Source organism: Cololabis saira, chromosome 1 (genome assembly GCF_033807715.1).
Source record: "Cololabis saira isolate AMF1-May2022 chromosome 1, fColSai1.1, whole genome shotgun sequence".
NCBI lineage: Eukaryota > Metazoa > Chordata > Actinopteri > Beloniformes > Belonidae > Cololabis > Cololabis saira.
In genome coordinates this window covers 9,635,226-9,652,988 of record NC_084587.1, presented here as the reverse complement: position 1 = coordinate 9,652,988, position 17,763 = coordinate 9,635,226, and the positions used below count along the sequence as shown (strand labels likewise).

The 17,763-nt window shown below is 40.7% G+C and overlaps 1 protein-coding gene across 1 annotated transcript in view; it reads right to left on the bottom strand.

Annotated features, from left to right (window-relative positions):
• The window catches only part of LOC133456728 (EVI5-like protein), a 65,744-nt gene extending 51,403 nt beyond the window's left edge, over positions 1 to 14,341 (bottom strand). Inside the window, 1 exon segment of the mRNA XM_061735320.1 lies at positions 14,092 to 14,341. The gene's annotated coding sequence lies outside the window, so the exon portion shown is untranslated.
• Between the last annotated feature and the right edge of the window lie 3,422 nt (positions 14,342 to 17,763).

Sequence of the window (17,763 nt, the reverse complement as noted above, 5' to 3'; positions counted from 1 at the left end):
AGCTAGCTGGCTCGTTTTTCCGTTCTAAAGTTGACATTAGTCACATGACTCACATCATGGGAATCATTTATGTAGACTAAATTGTTGTGTGTCAAAAGTAGATTATTATCGCCTGTTCTCAATCATATATATATATATTTTTTTTAACTCTCACAAATTAGGACCCCCTGCAGTACCTCCGTGGCCCCCCTAGGGGTCGCGGAGCCCCGGTTGAAGACTCCTGCTTTAGATCACACAAGAGTTTTGTTTTGTTTTAGGCATCTTGAATCCAAACGGTTGCTATGGTAACTTCCTTCCAATGAAGTGATGTGGATGCTGCTGCATACGGTTAATGGGAGCTGCGGTGCAAAAGTCCTAAGAAGCATCATGTCAAAACCACCGGTCAAAACAAAGCAAATGGAGCCATTTGTGGAGCATCGCATCCGCTACTCTGGTCGGAGTTAAGTCACGTTGAGAGTGAAGAAGAAGACGATAAGTGACCAGAGCATCTGCTCTTAAAAGTGCTTCCGCTTATTGTTTGAGTCTCGTTTGGGGAGCGTTGCTGTCTGAATATCCAAAAATCCTTCTCTGATGCTGCAGATAAAACTGTTCTCTCCACCACAGACTCCTGCAGCATCTTCATGAAAACATCCAAAGAGCTCAAGTTCCTCAGGAAGTACAGACTGCTCTGCTCTGTCCTCCTTTCAGACAGCCTCTGTTTTGTTTTTCCAGTTATCTGTACTCCTCCACATCCACGAAAGAATGAACTACCATCAAGTATGTAATTGATAAGGCTCTTATGTTCCTGCCATGCAGCACATGACATGTTTATGGGTTCTCTGGGATGTGTACAATAATAAAGGCAACCCGAGAACTGGAAAACATCACGTAAGGCAGAGGCACAAGCGGTAAGCAGACCTAGGCTTTTCCAGTCTCCCTTCAAAAACTGAAGAGAAGACGACGAGAGAAAAAACAAACCCAACAGGCTTCAAAACTGGCCTTCAGCAACCATTGCGTTACATGACCTAATGGTTCATCCACTGTTTAATACGGCCTATGGTTCTGTAGCCAGCTTTTCTTCGGGCTCAGGGCTCAGCAAGCTGACGGGATGGTGAAACCGCCCACCACCTGTCAATCAAAGTTAGCGTTGCTCCCAGCTCCTTCAGCTGAACCCGCCGAAATATCTGCAGAGCTGCCGGCAGACATTTACATCTTAACATGTTGACACAACGGCCAAATCAAAAATAACTGGCGTTTAGCCGACGCTGGGTTGATACAAACAACTGGTTGCTTCGCTGAGCATTGTATGATGATGATGATGACGGACGAGGAAGGGATAGTAGTTGCCGTTGGTTGAGCCGACTGTCAAATCAATCATTTCAGAAATAAATGTAGCGCTTTATATACAGGACTGTCTCAGAAAATTAGAATATTGTGATTTTCTGTAATGCAATTACAAAAACAAAAATGTCATACATTCTGATTCATTACAAATCAACTGAAATATTGCAAGCCTTTTATTATTTTAATATTGCTGATCATGGCTTACAGTTTACGATTAAGATTCCCAGAATATTCTAATATTTTGAGGAAAATTGAACAATTAAGCCCACACTAACCTGCAGAAGCTGGATCTACACACTGAAATCTGATCTGCAGCTGATAAAAACTAACAAATTAAAATGATCAATAAAACACACCACAGACAGCACTGCAATTTGACGACAGCAAACTTTTCAAACTTTACATCTTAGTCCGATAACTTCTGGAGGGTCTTAAGATCAGCCGGCCAGCCAATCACTGCTCAACCCTTGATCAGAGTGTGGATGATGATTTCACATCAGATGGCTATTATTACATCCTGTGGCTTCTTTGCCAACCTCAGGGTGCAAGCACTTCCTCACGATAAAACGTCATCCATTATTCACCAGCGGGAAGCTTTGAGAGAGAAGCAGGAAATGGTGAGTTTACATTAACAGTAGCATGAAGCTGATAACTGAGCATTTATGACCCGGAGGGAAGTGAAACTTCAGAAACGCCATCTCCCCCACCGAGGCCGCCGCGGCTCCTCAACACGGTTAACACAGGAAAACACAGCCGATACCAATAACAGTGTTCACCTGTGGCAGCAACAACCCGGATCAATCAACAATACAGTTGATCAGTCGAGGATTTGCTTCAGGTATGGGAATGAAAGAAAGAAGCACTCCAAACTAGGGATGGGCGGTATGGACTAAAAAATGTATCACGATAATTTCTGGCATTTATCCCGATAACGATAAAAATGACGATAAAAAAAATACCAATTCAACTCCACCTTTTTAACTATAAATCTATCTTGCTCTCAGATCCGCCATGTTTGTTACACAAAAACGTCATCAACGGGAATTCCCTTCCTTCCTTCCTTCCTTCCTTCCTTCCTTCCTTCCTTCCTTCCTTCCTTCCTTCCTTCCTTCCTTCCTTCCTTCCTTCCTTCCTTCCTTCCTTCCTTCCTTCCTTCCTTCCTTCCTTCCTTCCTTCCTTCCTTCCTTCCTTCCTTCCTTCCTTCCTTCCTTCCTTCCTTCCTTCCTTCCTTCCTTCCTTCCTTCCTTCCTTCCTTCCTTCCTTCCTTCCTTCCTTCCTTCCTTCCTTCCTTCCTTCCTTCCTTCCTTCCTTCCTTCCTTCCTTCCTTCCTTCCTTCCTTCCTTCCTTCCTTCCTTCCTTCCTTCCTTCCTTCCTTCCTTCCTTCCTTCCTTCCTTCCTTCCTTCCTTCCTTCCTTCCTTCCTTCCTTCCTTCCTTCCTTCCTTCCTTCCTTCCTTCCTTCCTTCCTTCCTTCCTTCCTTCCTTCCTTCCTTCCTTCCTTCCTTCCTTCCTTCCTTCCTTCCTTCCTTCCTTCCTTCCTTCCTTCCTTCCTTCCTTCCTTCCTTCCTTCCTTCCTTCCTTCCTTCCTTCCTTCCTTCCTTCCTTCCTTCCTTCCTTCCTTCCTTCCTTCCTTCCTTCCTTCCTTCCTTCCTTCCTTCCTTCCTTCCTTCCTTCCTTCCTTCCTTCCTTCCTTCCTTCCTTCCTTCCTTCCTTCCTTCCTTCCTTCCTTCCTTCCTTCCTTCCTTCCTTCCTTCCTTCCTTCCTTCCTTCCTTCCTTCCTTCTCGATTTAACGCAGAACCACAAAACCGACTTTACACAAAAACGTCATCAACGGGAATTTATCGCCCATTCCTGCTCCAAACATTTCCCAGGGAGCTTTGCTCTCTAAGAATGAGCTTTAAAAAAAAAAAAAAAAAAATGTTTTTATGATTTCATCCAACTCTCATTATAAATTAAATGGTAATCAAACCTCACTGTGGAGCGCTGATCAGTTTAAAACCAGAAAAAAAAAAAGCTAAATCTCTAAAATCACGGTCCCATGACACCTCCTTCTTTGTAAATATGCCCCCCCTCGTGACGCTCTCAAGCTGCAAAACCTTCCAGACGACACGCCGCCCGTGCAGGCAAATCATCCGTCCGCTGTGACGACGCAGGTTTCAAAATGCCTCAGCTTTTCTGCATCGACATCCTCTAGACGGGCCTCGCTTGTTAATCATCCTGTGTACCGCAGTCACCCTGGTAGAAATCATTCCCTGCTCACTTTAAACAGTAACAAACCGCTGACGCTGCTGATGAAACGATCTGACCTACTAAAAAGGCAGAAAGTTTAATGTTTTAGGGAAAAAAAGCAACATGCAAATCCTCAGTGTGAAATGGTGACGGTTTTTACACTGAAACTGGTGAATGAATAATAAAGGAAGGCAAAAGTCAAGCGGAGAGGACGAAGAAGTTTTACGTGCATGGTGACAGACACCGCTGATGTTTACACACCTCTGTTGCAGCATCTGAGTATAATTTACACGCTGGTGTGAATCTAAAGGGAGATCGGGGCCTGGGTGGAGCAAAATCAGCACAGATCCAGTTACAAGTCTACAATACCAGGGAATGACAGGGCAGAGACAGAAACTTTCACGGCACGATGCACCATCTCCAACAACCATTAAAGGTCCTATATTACGCAGTTTTGATCTCCATTCATACTGTTCAAGCACCACTAGAGCCATTTTACTTAAAGGGTATTATGAAAAACTGTTTTTTTCTTGCTTTAACATATATAAAGTGGTCTCCCCTGCCAACTCAGAGAAGGAGTCTGTACAGCCGCTCGGATGAGCCGCCCAGTGTCATGCAACTTCTACGAGCCGTTCAGATTTTGCTGATTTTCGTTACGTAACCAAAATGCAAACCATGCCCTGTCCTGACTGCATGCGAGCGTCCGACATCGGACGCTCTCTGTCCATCTCCCTCCAGCAGCTGCCACTTTATTGAGGTTTTTGCAGTGAAATGAGGAGGAATCATAGAGATAACCTCTCATTTCAACTAACTGGATCAGCCGTTCCTCATCCATGACTGTTTCCTACAGCGCTTTCAACGCGAGCGACAGGAAGAAAATAGAAGCAAGGCGTCCGACAAATGTTCAGCTCAAAACGGCGCGCTGCGTCGCTCGTGGCCAGTTAGGACAGTCCAATAAAAAATAAAGCAAATGGATGGATGGAATTGATTTTGTCACTGACGCTCGCTCGCATCGCGTGCAGTTAAGACACTCCGCCGGCCGGAGCTTCCGCCATTTTTTCGTAGCGGTGTATCGCGTCATTCAAGCAGCCAATCAGCACAGAGCCTCATTATCATAGCCCCGCCCACTCAGAATCCCGCATAGATAATGAGGTTAGAGACTGGGAAGATAAAGACATGGCTCAGAGGCTGAATTTCTAATTTATTTAGCAAAAACAGTCAAAAGCTTGTTTTTAAGACATTCAAGGCCTGTTTAAAATAGGTGTTAGATGCCATAATAGGTCCCCTTTAATGCAACTCAAAAACTCAGCTTTTTCCTAACCGTGAACCTAAACAATCAATTTTCTCTCCATTTGGTGGGAACCAGGTTTGGCTTCCCCTCCCACTGCCCCCCACTCACTCTCCTGTTATTGATTACCTTCTCAAACCGATCAGACGTGTTGCTGTCAGTCATGCACCGCAGTGACAGAACGATGCTTCTTGTCTAAAGCGTCTGGGACTGACCCACATGAGGACGGATTTATAAACTGGGTTGATCTGCGTTTCAACTTGAGGGCGTCAATCAATCTATATCAATAACATAATTGGAAATGTTTTATTTGTTTTGCCTGGGGGTTCCTGGGAGCTCCAATGCACACAAATGCTTTTTCAAAACCTCTTATTGCCTAATGCATCCTGCACCTCTACCAGCCTGAAAAGCTTTTACTATCCAGGGATCGTAAAGTGAAACAAACATTTTTTAAGTTCGCATAAATCAGTTTGTGTCTCATGTCAGAGGCTGCTGGTCCGTTGTGGCGTTTCTCAGGGTAATGTTTTAGGCCCTACTCCATTTACACCCTCTCTTCTCCCTCTGGCACAGATTATTAGCAGTCTCAGGAACATCTCTCATTACTTTTAGCAAATTATTAGGGCTGGGCGATATGGACCAAAAGTCATATCTCGATATTTTCTAGCTAAATGGCGATACTCGATATATATCTCGATATTTTTTCTGTGCCTTAATTGGGGTTTCCCCCAAAGCATTATAGCATAGCATCTCTGTTAGCTTCATTTTTTTCTGAGGCAAACCCTTAAAAAACAGTCAGTTTTAATACAAAGCCTCGTGCGTGGCAAATGTCACACAGGTTCCTTTATTAACAGAGGTCTGCACAATATCAAAATGTATAAAACAAATGAAATAAAAATAAACTGCCTGCATATATAGAATAAAAATGTTTCTTGGATAAAATAAAACAAATATCCCCTTCCTGCATAACAATTAAATTAAAATACACTGTACAATTAATACAATGTAGACAGTAACAGGCAGACTTTTCCACTGAGGTTGACAGTTGTGCAAATAACAAAACATTTGTGCAAATCTCAAATAAAACATTCAAGTCAATTTGTCACAAAATAAGCCATATCAAAATCATTAAAAAAAAAAAATGTAAAAAAAATTATTATTATTTTTTTTTAAATCGATATAAACGATATTGTCTGGTACCATATCGTGTTTGAAAATATATCGATATATATTAAAATCTCGATATATCGCCCAGCCCTACAAATTATATTCAGTTTTAATATATAATACACATATTATAATATGTATATAGTTATATGTAATATAACAATGTGATTCACATCATTGGGAATAAGGAAGTAAATCTTGTCCAGTCTAGCCTGAGAAGTTAAGGTGTTTTATTTGACCAATCAGTGTCTTTTGAATGTCATTGAAAAGCTGCTTTTCCCATTACAAAATGAAGAAAGCTGGTGTCAAAGCCGGAATACGAGATAATCATTCATGCTTTTATTTCTTCTTGTTTAAGTTTGTGGTATATTCTTTTAACTACTACGTTAAAAAAAAAACAAAAAACATCTGCATTAACCTCCCAAATAGCATACGCTCGATAAAAGGTCAACCCGAGTCTGTCAGACTCCGGGACAGGAAGTTCTCCCGAGGGCCACCACACCGTTTTAAACTAATTGTTATTATCACTCAATAATAACGACACATACAGGACTGTGTAAATTGGCACATACTAATATCAATTACCAACACAATTAAGGTTTTATAAAGTCACAATGCTTGTGTGTTTTACTACTCAACTACGTTGCTTGTTTGTTTTTTCGCTGAACTAAGTCAGTGAGGTCAGCGGTTAGTAAGCAACCAGCCCTTCTGCCTTGTTTCAGGCTTGATGAAAAATCAATTAACCAATCAATTGGCCTTTTTCTGCTATTCAGGCTTTTACCAAACATTTTAATTAGCTTTAAATAGCTGACCAACAGTGTAAACAACCCCTTTCTGCTATATAAACCTATGTAAAATAATAAAATAAAGATAAACGTACAGCTCACCTGACACAAAATGCTGCAACTCAGATATTCTCCAATTCAAAGACTAAAAAAATACACATATAAAAGAACCAGTATAATACAAAAAAAATATATATATATATAAAAATATTACCTCTTTTACATTTCAATTCAAAAGAAAGGATTATGAGTCACCAGTCTGACTCATCTGGAGGTGACGACTAACTCTGGCAGCGGTGATAAGCCAGTTGTTGCCAGAGCAAAGTCCCTACAGATGTTCCTGGAGGTCAGAGCTCCTCCCAGCAGGAGACGGAGCTTCTGGGGAGGATTTGCAAACTTTTGACCCAATTACTAAATCACAATTCTTCATGGAGAATAAAAACCAACGAAGATTTACAAGGTGAGTTTTTAAAAGGGTTGCCAAAATTGGAATTACAGTTTCAGATTTTTAAAAATCAACCAAATGAACAAAAGTATAACACAAAAAAAGTTATTCTGACACCACATTAAACCATACAGATCCCTGTACAGATGAATGAGCCACTGAAGGGACGGTGTTGTTGACTAGGGATGGGCGGTATGGACTAAAAAAATTATCACGATCATTTCTGGCATTTATCCCAATAACGATAAAAAAAATCCTTCCTTCCTTCCTTCCTTCCTTCCTTCCTTCCTTCCTTCCTTCCTTCCTTCCTTCCTTCCTTCCTTCCTTCCTTCCTTCCTTCCTTCCTTCCTTCCTTCCTTCCTTCCTTCCTTCCTTCCTTCCTTCCTTCCTTCCTTCCTTCCTTCCTTCCTTCCTTCCTTCCTTCCTTCCTTCCTTCCTTCCTTCCTTCCTTCCTTCCTTCCTTCCTTCCTTCCTTCCTTCCTTCCTTCCTTCCTTCCTTCCTTCCTTCCTTCCTTCCTTCCTTCCTTCCTTCCTTCCTTCCTTCCTTCCTTCCTTCCTTCCTTCCCTCCCTCCCTTCCCTCCCTCCCTTCCCTCCCTCCCTTCCCTCCCTCCCTTCCCTTCCCTTCCCTTCCTTCACCATAAATCATCTTTACACAAAAACGTCATCAATGGGAATTTATCGTTTTTACCGCGAGATGACAAATTCTTACCGTGGGGAATTTTTTTTGACCGTAAATCGTGAACGGTCAAATATCGCCCATTCCTATTGTTGACCTAGTGGGGATGGACCGCAGGCTATCCAGGAACTAAATGGTACATCAGGTCCTTCCAGCCTTTCACATTAACAATGAGATTTTGCCAATGCCTTTTTTAATGTGCTGATAATGAGCTCATAAAACCAAGCAGTCCAACTCAGAACCTCCACGTTTCTCAAAATGTGATGAATCCCAATATTCAGCTATTTTTTTCCACCTCTTTTGTTGTCAGTAAAACCAACATTTGATGTTGATACCATCAATTTCTTTTCCAGATTCCTAATATCTTAATTATAAACTTGTATTGGGCTCGATGTGAATGTACAAGCACATCAGTACTTATGGATATTCAACCTCATATCTGTCCAACTGAAAAATCTGGATTTTTTCTTTTCCCCAATTACTTATGTTGTAAGTAACTTGGCAAACCTTTACTGTGTTTCTCTATTTGCCCATACTTGGTCTTAACCATAGGTTTCATTCATCTGTTATTTTTCAGCAGACGTATTAAGTTGCAATGAGCTCTTGAGATCTTATCCTCGCTGGATACTTGGTTCCTAACGGCATCCAGATCTTTGCCGGGGCCCAGTTTTGCGGCTCGCGATGACCGACTTCCCCGTTAGTGCAACGGAACGGCAGCAGACGGTAATAAAAGTGGACAGCAGGCAGACGGACCTCGGAAATGACCTCCCTCCTCCCGCTCTCGTCGGGATCCACGCATTCGTCTGAACACACACACAAGCGTGTGCAGAGACGCCGACTGAGGCCCTCAGGACTCGGCTACACAGATGAACACGAAGGGAAAAGCTTAACTCTTACAAGTCTGGGTCGCATTTGCATGTCACATAGGTGGCAATTTCAGTTCCTGTGTGTTCGTGTGCGATTCTGGAATGAGATAAAGAAGAAGTTTTGAGTCTTATGCACTTTAAAAACAAGGTCACCAGGATGTGAGAATCTGATACCCATTTCCTTGACGGCGAAGTGAGAGGTGACATTTGCATGGCGAGTGGATTTAGCAGATAAGCCTTAAAGTCATCTCACATGGAGGTTTGAGGCGTCCTTTACTCAGCGGTGCGTGTCCTTCGTCAGTAGCAATTAGAGACACGATTACAACAAACAAAGCAAGATAATTACATCCCTGAATAATCCACTTCTGAAAAAAAAACAAAAAAAAAAAAAAAAACCTGAATGCTTGAGGGAACTCTCTCGTTTCATTCCTTCAGCGTCACGGCCCAAAAGTGAAGTCACTTCAGCACTATTTATTACAACTGCGTAGTTAAAATTACATGTCTGACCTACATTTACAACAGTGAGTCATTTAACTTGGCTTCCAGTTCTGCTCCTTTGTGTTTGGAAAAATATTCCTTTTTTGTGTTACAAGGCCAGTCAGCTGTCTAACAGGTTTTGACTATAAAAAAAAGAAGAAAAAAAAAAACACAACTCACTTGTTACATGTATAACGTCTGCATTTAAAAGGGCCGTGTTATAACTTTCAGTGTTTTCTGTCTTATGCAGAATGTTAGAAATAAAACGACGAGGTGTAAACAGTTGCACTTGTTTAATATTGTTTAAAATGCACAAAAAATAGATATCCATATCTTGCAGAACTTGTTTTTGGGGAACTTAAGAGCGTGCGCTGGCTCTAGTCTGTACTATGTATAACAGAGAGATATTTATACAGCACATCCCTCCTCTCAGAAACACAACATCCCCATGAAAACTACTCTAAAACCAACAGCGATTAATTAAAAAGAAAAACAAAGAAAACGTTAGCTTTAAAAAAAAAATGCTGTCACCATATAATAATAATGATAATAATAAATAAAACCCCAGTTTGCACTTTTGTTTACTTCGCTGAAGAGAGAAGATGGATGACGCAGAAATCTGTCACATCAGGGAATTTTGCAGCTGTCAGCTGTTTCCTTGTTTGTTGTTTCTGGTCATTACTACATCTCAAGTAAGTAAACTTTGAGCCTGGACAGACATTCCTTCATCCTGACACCTGTGAAGTCCTTCTCTGCAACACTTCTGATCATTACTCTCCTATGACTTTATCTAATCATTCACCCTAATAACAGTCCGGGTCTCGATGATCCTCACAGGTCTGAATCAAAGGCAACGGGACTTTGCTTTTCTTGGATCTTAAAGTTGTTCCACCTTCAGTTTAGAAAGGCTCTTCAACTCAAACTGAACGTGAAACAACTTCAAGAAGAAATCAAACCAAAGAGAGTTCCAGTTGCCTCAGAGTATCAGCCAGCTGCTACATAGACTAATTAAACACTGTCATATTATCAAGATAAACAACAAAGGTTGTAACGACTGACAGTCGCATTAAATGGGTTGTTCTCACCCAATAACATTGGGACATTGTGCAAAGGCACAGTATCCAGATGTGTCGCTCTCATCTATGAGGGTTCTCTCTCAGGAGTTTGACCAATCAGAACACACTTGAAGAGACTTGGTTAACTGAGCTCTGCCTGTCTCCACAAAAGTCTCTCCTTTTCACCGTTGTTCTCCGCCGGTCTGACCCCGTTCACAAACTCGCCCCGTGTGTTTGCTTTTGACTGAGTCAAGGTGTGCATTGCCCCCTACCAATTCTTCTTTTTCTTCAAGCTTTTGGGCCACATCTGGCCCAATTCATAGCTTTGATGCACATCTGGCCCTCACAACACTTGCTGTATCCCATGCAAAAACAAAAAAAGTATGAGATTTGGGCCACATCAGGCTCATGCAACACATCCCAGAACTCAGGTTTGGCTCATTTCATTCGCTCTGATGCAAATCTGGTCCAACCATCTGGTTTACCAGTCCCATAACCGAGCCATGAGCACCAATAGTAACCCATATTGGTCCTAAAACAGTCTCTGATATCTGGGCAGTCTCCAAAACAACCAAACATTACATTAAGATGGCTGAAAATATGCAAAACATAGCCACAAAAACAAACCGTCCTTGAGTGGCTTTCCCCCCCAGAGTCTAAAAACAGCTATGTTAGGATAACGAGGTTAAATTGCATGTAGGAGTGACCGTGTGTGTGTGTGTGTGTGTGTGTCCTTGTCTACACGTGGCTCTGCGATGGACCAGTGACCTGTCCAGAGGGCTACTCGGCCTTCAGCCTGAAGATAGGCCGCAGCAAATCTCTGTGACCCTAATCAGGAATAAGCAGGTATACGGATAATGGATGGATGGATTTTGGAGAATATGTACGATGGGAGTCTGTATTTTAGTCAAACTCTTACAGCTCCCATACTCATTTTCTCAAAACTTGAGCACTATACAGTAGGGATGGGCGGTATGGACTAAAAAATGTATCACGATAATTTCTGGCATTTATCCCGATAACGATAAAAATGACGATTAAAAAAATACCAATTCAACTCCACCTTTGTAACTATAAATCTATCTCATCATCATTTCTTTCTTTCTTCCTCGCTCATTTCTTTCTTTCTTTCTTTCTTTCTTTCTTTCTGGCTCATTTCTTTCTTTCTTTCTGGCTCATTTCTTTCTTTCTCGCTCATTTCTTTCTTTCTTCCTCGCTCATTTCTTTCTCGCTCATTTCTTCCTCGCTCATTTCTTTCTCGCTCATTTCTTTCTCGCTCATTTCTTTCTCGCTCATTTCTTTCTCGCTCATTTCTTTCTTTCTTTCTGGCTCATTTCTTTCTGTCTTTCTTTCTTTCTGGCTCATTTCTTTCTGTCTTTCTTTCTTTCTGGCTCATTTCTTTCTTTCATCTTCCTTCCTTTATCGTTTTTACCGCGAGATGGCAATTTCTTACCGTGGGGAATTTTTTGACGGTATATCGTGAACGGTAAAATATCACCCATTCCTACTATACAGTTTAAAAACAGCTGGATTGGGGTCATAAGGACACTGAAGTCTACACGTAAATAAGGTTGTAGACAAACCAGCAACAAGCAGGGATGGACAGTAACGGAGTAAATTTACTTGAGTACTGTACTTAAGTACATATCCAGAGGATTTGTACTTTACTTGAGTATTAGATTTCTTTGGTACTTATTACTCTTACTTGTATACATTTCCAAGACAAATATTTTTACTTTTACTCGAGTAAATTTCTAGGAAGGCTGAAAAGTACTCGTTACTTTCAGGTCTGCTCTTTTTTCTTCTTCCCTAAAATCCTATTGGACACAAGCTGTTTTTGTCAAAAGGAGGAGACCTATCACAGTGCACGCTCTCCACTGGGATGTACGTAAAGCGGAAATACGTCAAGCCTCCTCAAAACGATACCGCCAAAGTAGCCTGCGTTTGTCAAGACAGAGTCAAGACAGAGCCGCAACAACGGCTACGCCTGCGTCGGGAGAAGAAAGACAATCCGCTGAGTCGTCTGAGTCTGATAATGAGCCGGACTCGGAGCAGGGACTTTCACAAAATCCTTGGCCGTATCTTAACTCAATGTTTGAGTTCGACCGAGTAAAAAACGAGGGCACAGACAAACCACAGACATTTATTTTCAAATGTTTATTGTGTCTGCCGAAGCAGAACTACCTCTCTGCTTTCAACAACTCAACATCGAATTCTCAGAAACAAGAGTTAAAAGATCCTTAAATTAATTTAGAAAAAATATAGTAATTTACTGATGTGGAAAATAAGAAATTTACTCTTACTCTTACTTAAAGTAAATTTAGAAGCATTTACTTTTGGATACTTAAGTACCTTTAAAAGCAAGTACTTTTCTACTCTTACTCGAGTAATATTTTGACTGAGCTACTTTTACTTGTAACGGAGTAAATTTTGACCAGTAGTATTTGTACTCCTACTCAAGTACTGGGGTCGAGTACTCTGTCCACCTTGTGTTATGAATCTTTATTTCAGCTTGTACAGAACAAGATGAAAAGGAAGAAAAAAGAAACATTTCTTTTTCATTTCTGTTATTACAACTATTCCAAATTTCTCTAGCCTTAACTGATGTACATTTCTTTTTAATATTAGTTCTTGCTGTCGTCATCTAAAACATGAGTTTCCCCCTCAGGTCATAGCGGGTTTCTTTTATCTGGAACAGGTCCTGAATGCAGTTTGGAAGCAGTTTCTGCTGGGCTTTAAAGGCAAATAAAACTGTTTTCTGCTCTACTATATCATGGAATTTTAAGGTATTATATTTAATAAAAAGATTATTTGTTGGTTCATAACAGTCGGTTTTATTAATTATCCTTAAAGCTCTTTTCTGTAATAGAAAAATAGGGTTTGTATTTGTTTTATAGGTGTTACCCCATATCTCCACACAATAAGTCATGTATGGAACTATGAGTGAGTTATACATTAAAAACTGTGCTCTTTGACAGAAAATATAATTTGTTTTATTTACTATTGCTAGGGTTTTAGATATTCTTGATTTTACACTATTTATGTGTGATTTCCAGCTAAGTTTATCATCGATTATTACCCCCAGGAACTTATTTTCATATACTCTTTCTATTTCCATACCACTAATTTTAATTGTTATATGATTACCTCTGGCAACAAGAGATGGGGAATACCATGCTCTAACCTCAACTACCAAGGTTTAAATTAAATGTGCACACCAGCTGTATGTAAGACCAGAGGATGACTTCCTTAACCCAGTTGTTGTGGTTTCAACCCTCAGAGAGCCATTAATCCCATCGATCAGGGTTTTTTTTGGACCCGATGGCTCATTATACCCAGGCCTGCTGCTGCTGGAGGAGGAAGAGGAGAAAGAGGAGGAGGAGGAGAAAGAGGAGGAGGAGACGTCTCACCAAGAGGCCTGCCTGCTCTGCAGTCGACTCATCTCTGGGCTGGATCCACATCTGTGGCCCAAATGACACACCAGGGCCTCTCAGCCTCTCACAACAACACGATTGTGTAACGCCTTATAAAAAAACCCGAGGCAAGCATGGACATGGATCCCAGGCGGCGCGTCTTAAGGCTGATTTATGGTCCCGCGTTACACCGACGCAGAGCCCCACGGCGTATGGTACGCGTATCTACGCGTACCCTACGGCGTAGGCTCTGCGTCGATGTAACGCGGGGGGATGATGAATGGGCCCATGACACTGACACTGCCGCTGGAAATAAATACATAAAAAAATAAATAAAATACAAACCTTAAATAAAACAGCAAACGCTTACTTGTAGTCGATTTCCATAGTCCCGGCGGCGCTCTTGTCATCAGCCAATTAAAGCCTAAAAAAGGACGGACGCCGCCGCAGCGCCATCCTCCTGCAGACGACCCCCAAAAAACCTCCTACCGGCTTCACCCCGGGGACGCTTGTTTGCGTGGGCCGGGCTAAAAATAAAGGGGGGAAATATTTCTGGCGACGGCCGCTAAAATGAGCACATCGTCAACAGTTAAACCGGGATGTGGTAGAAATCTACCAGCTGTAGCTCGCTCAGAATGGCTGGGCTCGAACACGAGGAGGGGCCAGCCAATCGGAATGCGGGAGACGTTGTGATTGACGGGTGTGGGAGCCAATGGCGCGGCGGAACTGTGGGATTCCACGTTGATTGACAGTGAACGGAGCCAATCGCTGGCGAGCTTTATTCTGCTGGAAGGCAGGCCCCGCAGGTGTCAGCGGTGCCAGTTAAACTGATTTATGTCGGTATGACAATTTAAATAATTAATTATGTGACAAACACGTAAGTTGTAACTGATGTTGACTGATTATGTAAGGAAAATACAAGAAGTCGACATGATTTCGTCTTTGCTGCTATTTTTGGTATGTGGAAAAGTCATGTTGTGGAAGAGGTTCACGCTGCTGTCACACACACACACACACACACATACACACACACACATATATATATATATATATATATATATATATATATATATATATATATATATATATATATATATATATATATATATATATATATATATATATATATATATATATATATATATATATATATATAGGACTGTCTCAGAAAATTAGAATATTGTGATAAAGTCCTTTATTTTCTGTAATGCAAAAATGTCATACATTCTGGATACATTAAAAATCAACTGAAATATTGCAAGTCTTTTATTATTTTAATATTGCTGATCGTGGCTTACAAAAAACTCAAATATCCTATGTCAAAAAATTAGAATATTCTGGGAATCTTAATCTTATAATATTATAATAAAAGGCTTGCAATATTTCAGTTGATTTGTAATCAATGCAGAATGTATGACTTTTTTTTTTTTTAATTGCATTACAAAAAATACTTTATCACAATATTCAAATTTTCTGAGACAGTCCTGTATATACTGTATATAAATTGAAATAAAAGTGGGCATTAGAGTGCTGTCCTTTAGCAACAGCTCTAATAGTGTCGTCGCATCCAGATAATGCAGCTGAACTGCAGACGGCATGGATGGAAACATACATCAAACAGTGCAACGTGGGAGGTAGAGAGGAGCTCCTTATCAGTCATGTGTCCAAGATTACTCAATCTACTGTTAATAAGCACTCCTACTCAACCTCAAAAGACTAGAGACTTGTTTTCTAAGTCTTTAGTGTTGTTAACGTATAAACATAGTGTGTCTCAGTTGGACAAGTATTGTAAGTTCTGTTATACCTGATGTCAGAGGCGATGTTAAGGTTAAAGTGATGCATTGTGAGACGCACTGCAGCTGAAGTGACATGTTAATGTCAAAGGGCATTCTGGTAATAAAGCTCTGTGGAGTTGCAGTTCAACTGATGCTCCAGAGTATTTCTCCCCTCTGTGTTTAGTGCCAGCGCTGGATGCACACGCAAGGACCGTTGCATGAAATATAACTCTGCCAACACGTCCACTTTTATCATCCAATAGCCATGCAAAGAGATCATGGTTCGGATACAACCTGTTGAAAAACGTGATGTGCTGTCGGAGCTACAAACTCATCCAGCTTCCACGAAGCTTACAATATGATGATCAGGGAGGGGGGTAGTCAAAACATATTAATAATACAACTAAATTACTATTAATAATAGTGATAACAATAATAATCTTCTGTTTTCCCCTCTTTTCCTAGAGTCACACTCCTCCATCTGATCCTGTCCTCTGCCTCTCACACTATCTAGCTGCATCTCCTCTTTCACCTCATCCATAAATTTGCCTTTTGCCGCCTGCCTGGTAGATCCATCACCGGCATCCTTCTACCAATTTATCAGGTTTTATCCCCAGCAAAAGAGGAAACGTCCTAAAGTGTGAAGCCTCATATAAACATGCAGTTAGAGAAAGTACGGGACATAATAACAGGGCATGATGAGAAAAATCCTCTGCTCACCAATAGCTCAGCCTCCGATTAGTGAGAGTGCATATTAATAATAATAATAATAACAATAATAATAATAATAATAATAATACTAATAATAATAATAATAATAATAATAATAATAATAATAATACATTTTATTTGTTAGTCACCTTTCATGGCACTAAATGTCGCCGTAAAACAATCAAAATATAATAATATAACAAAATATAATAATATTACATAGAATCATCGTTCAATTAACTAAATGAAAAATCTGAAGTATTCTGTGTAAAGTTAGAAGTTATCAGTCATCGCAACCTGACTCCAACATCATTGCAGCGTGGTTTTTTCAGTTTGTTTTTTTTTAAACACAGCTCTTTCAAGATCCAACCCCCACAACATTTCAGTCTTACTGATTTCTGGACTTTAACTGCTTCACTGCAACACCATGCTTCTTCCCTTTCTCAGTGTTTGTCTCGTAGATTCCCTGCTGCGTTTGGCGTCTTTGTGACATTGCGCGACTCAGAGCCAAGTTTTGGTTGTCGGACAGGTGACCTCACCATTATTCCAGAGTTCATGGCCAGCCTGATGTCTGTAGGAGGCTCCTAGTAACCCCCTCCATCAGCAGGCTTGACAGTTAGTAGCAGGCGAACTGATATGCCTCATTTGCTTTATGGTGCATTATGGCCAAACAGCTCCAGTTTGGTCTCATCTGTCAACATAACTGCACTGGACGGTCATTTTTAGAGGGATGAGGCTTTTTCCTGAAATAAAAGCAGGACGTCGGTGGCTGCGGAGGCTGCAGTAGTAATTGTCTCGCTGGTCAGAAGGTTAGCGGTTTGATTCCTCGTCTCCACAGTCCACATGTTTGAGCCCATCTTTACCCCCAGTGCTTTCATAAGTGTGACAGCGTGTGTATGACAGAGAAAAAACAGTAATAGAGCGAACCGTACTGTGTGCCTTGTACTTTTGATGTACTGTATTTCATTATAGTTTAATGTGCTTTTATGTTAACCACTTAGCTCAGTGGCTGCTGTTTTAAAATGCTCTATTAATCATGTTGGCTCGGATGAATGTGACCCGTAGAATCTGACATGTTAAAGCGCGGCCTGACTTTAAGGTGAACTTCCTGGGAAGTCCTCTACCGGGAACATGTGCAACGCTCTTGAAGAGCTGATTTCTTATGGAAGTAAATCCGGTCTTTGGATTATGAAAGAAAAAAATTATTGAATTTCTAGCACTGAAAATGTATGCATTATAATTATGTATCTGAATGTTTTTCAACATTGAAATATTCAATGCAAAACTCTTTGGATATACAGGACTGTCTCAGAAAATTAGAATATTGTGATTTTCTGTAATGCAATTACAAAAACAAAGATGTCATACATTCTGGATTCATTACAAATCAACTGAAATATTGCAAGCCTTTTATTATTTTAATATTGCTGATCATGGCTTACAGCTTAAGAAAACTCAAATATCCTATCTCAAAAAATTAGAATATTCTGGGAATCTTAATCTTAAACTGTAAGCCATGATCAGCAATATTAAAATAATAAAAGGCTTGCAATATT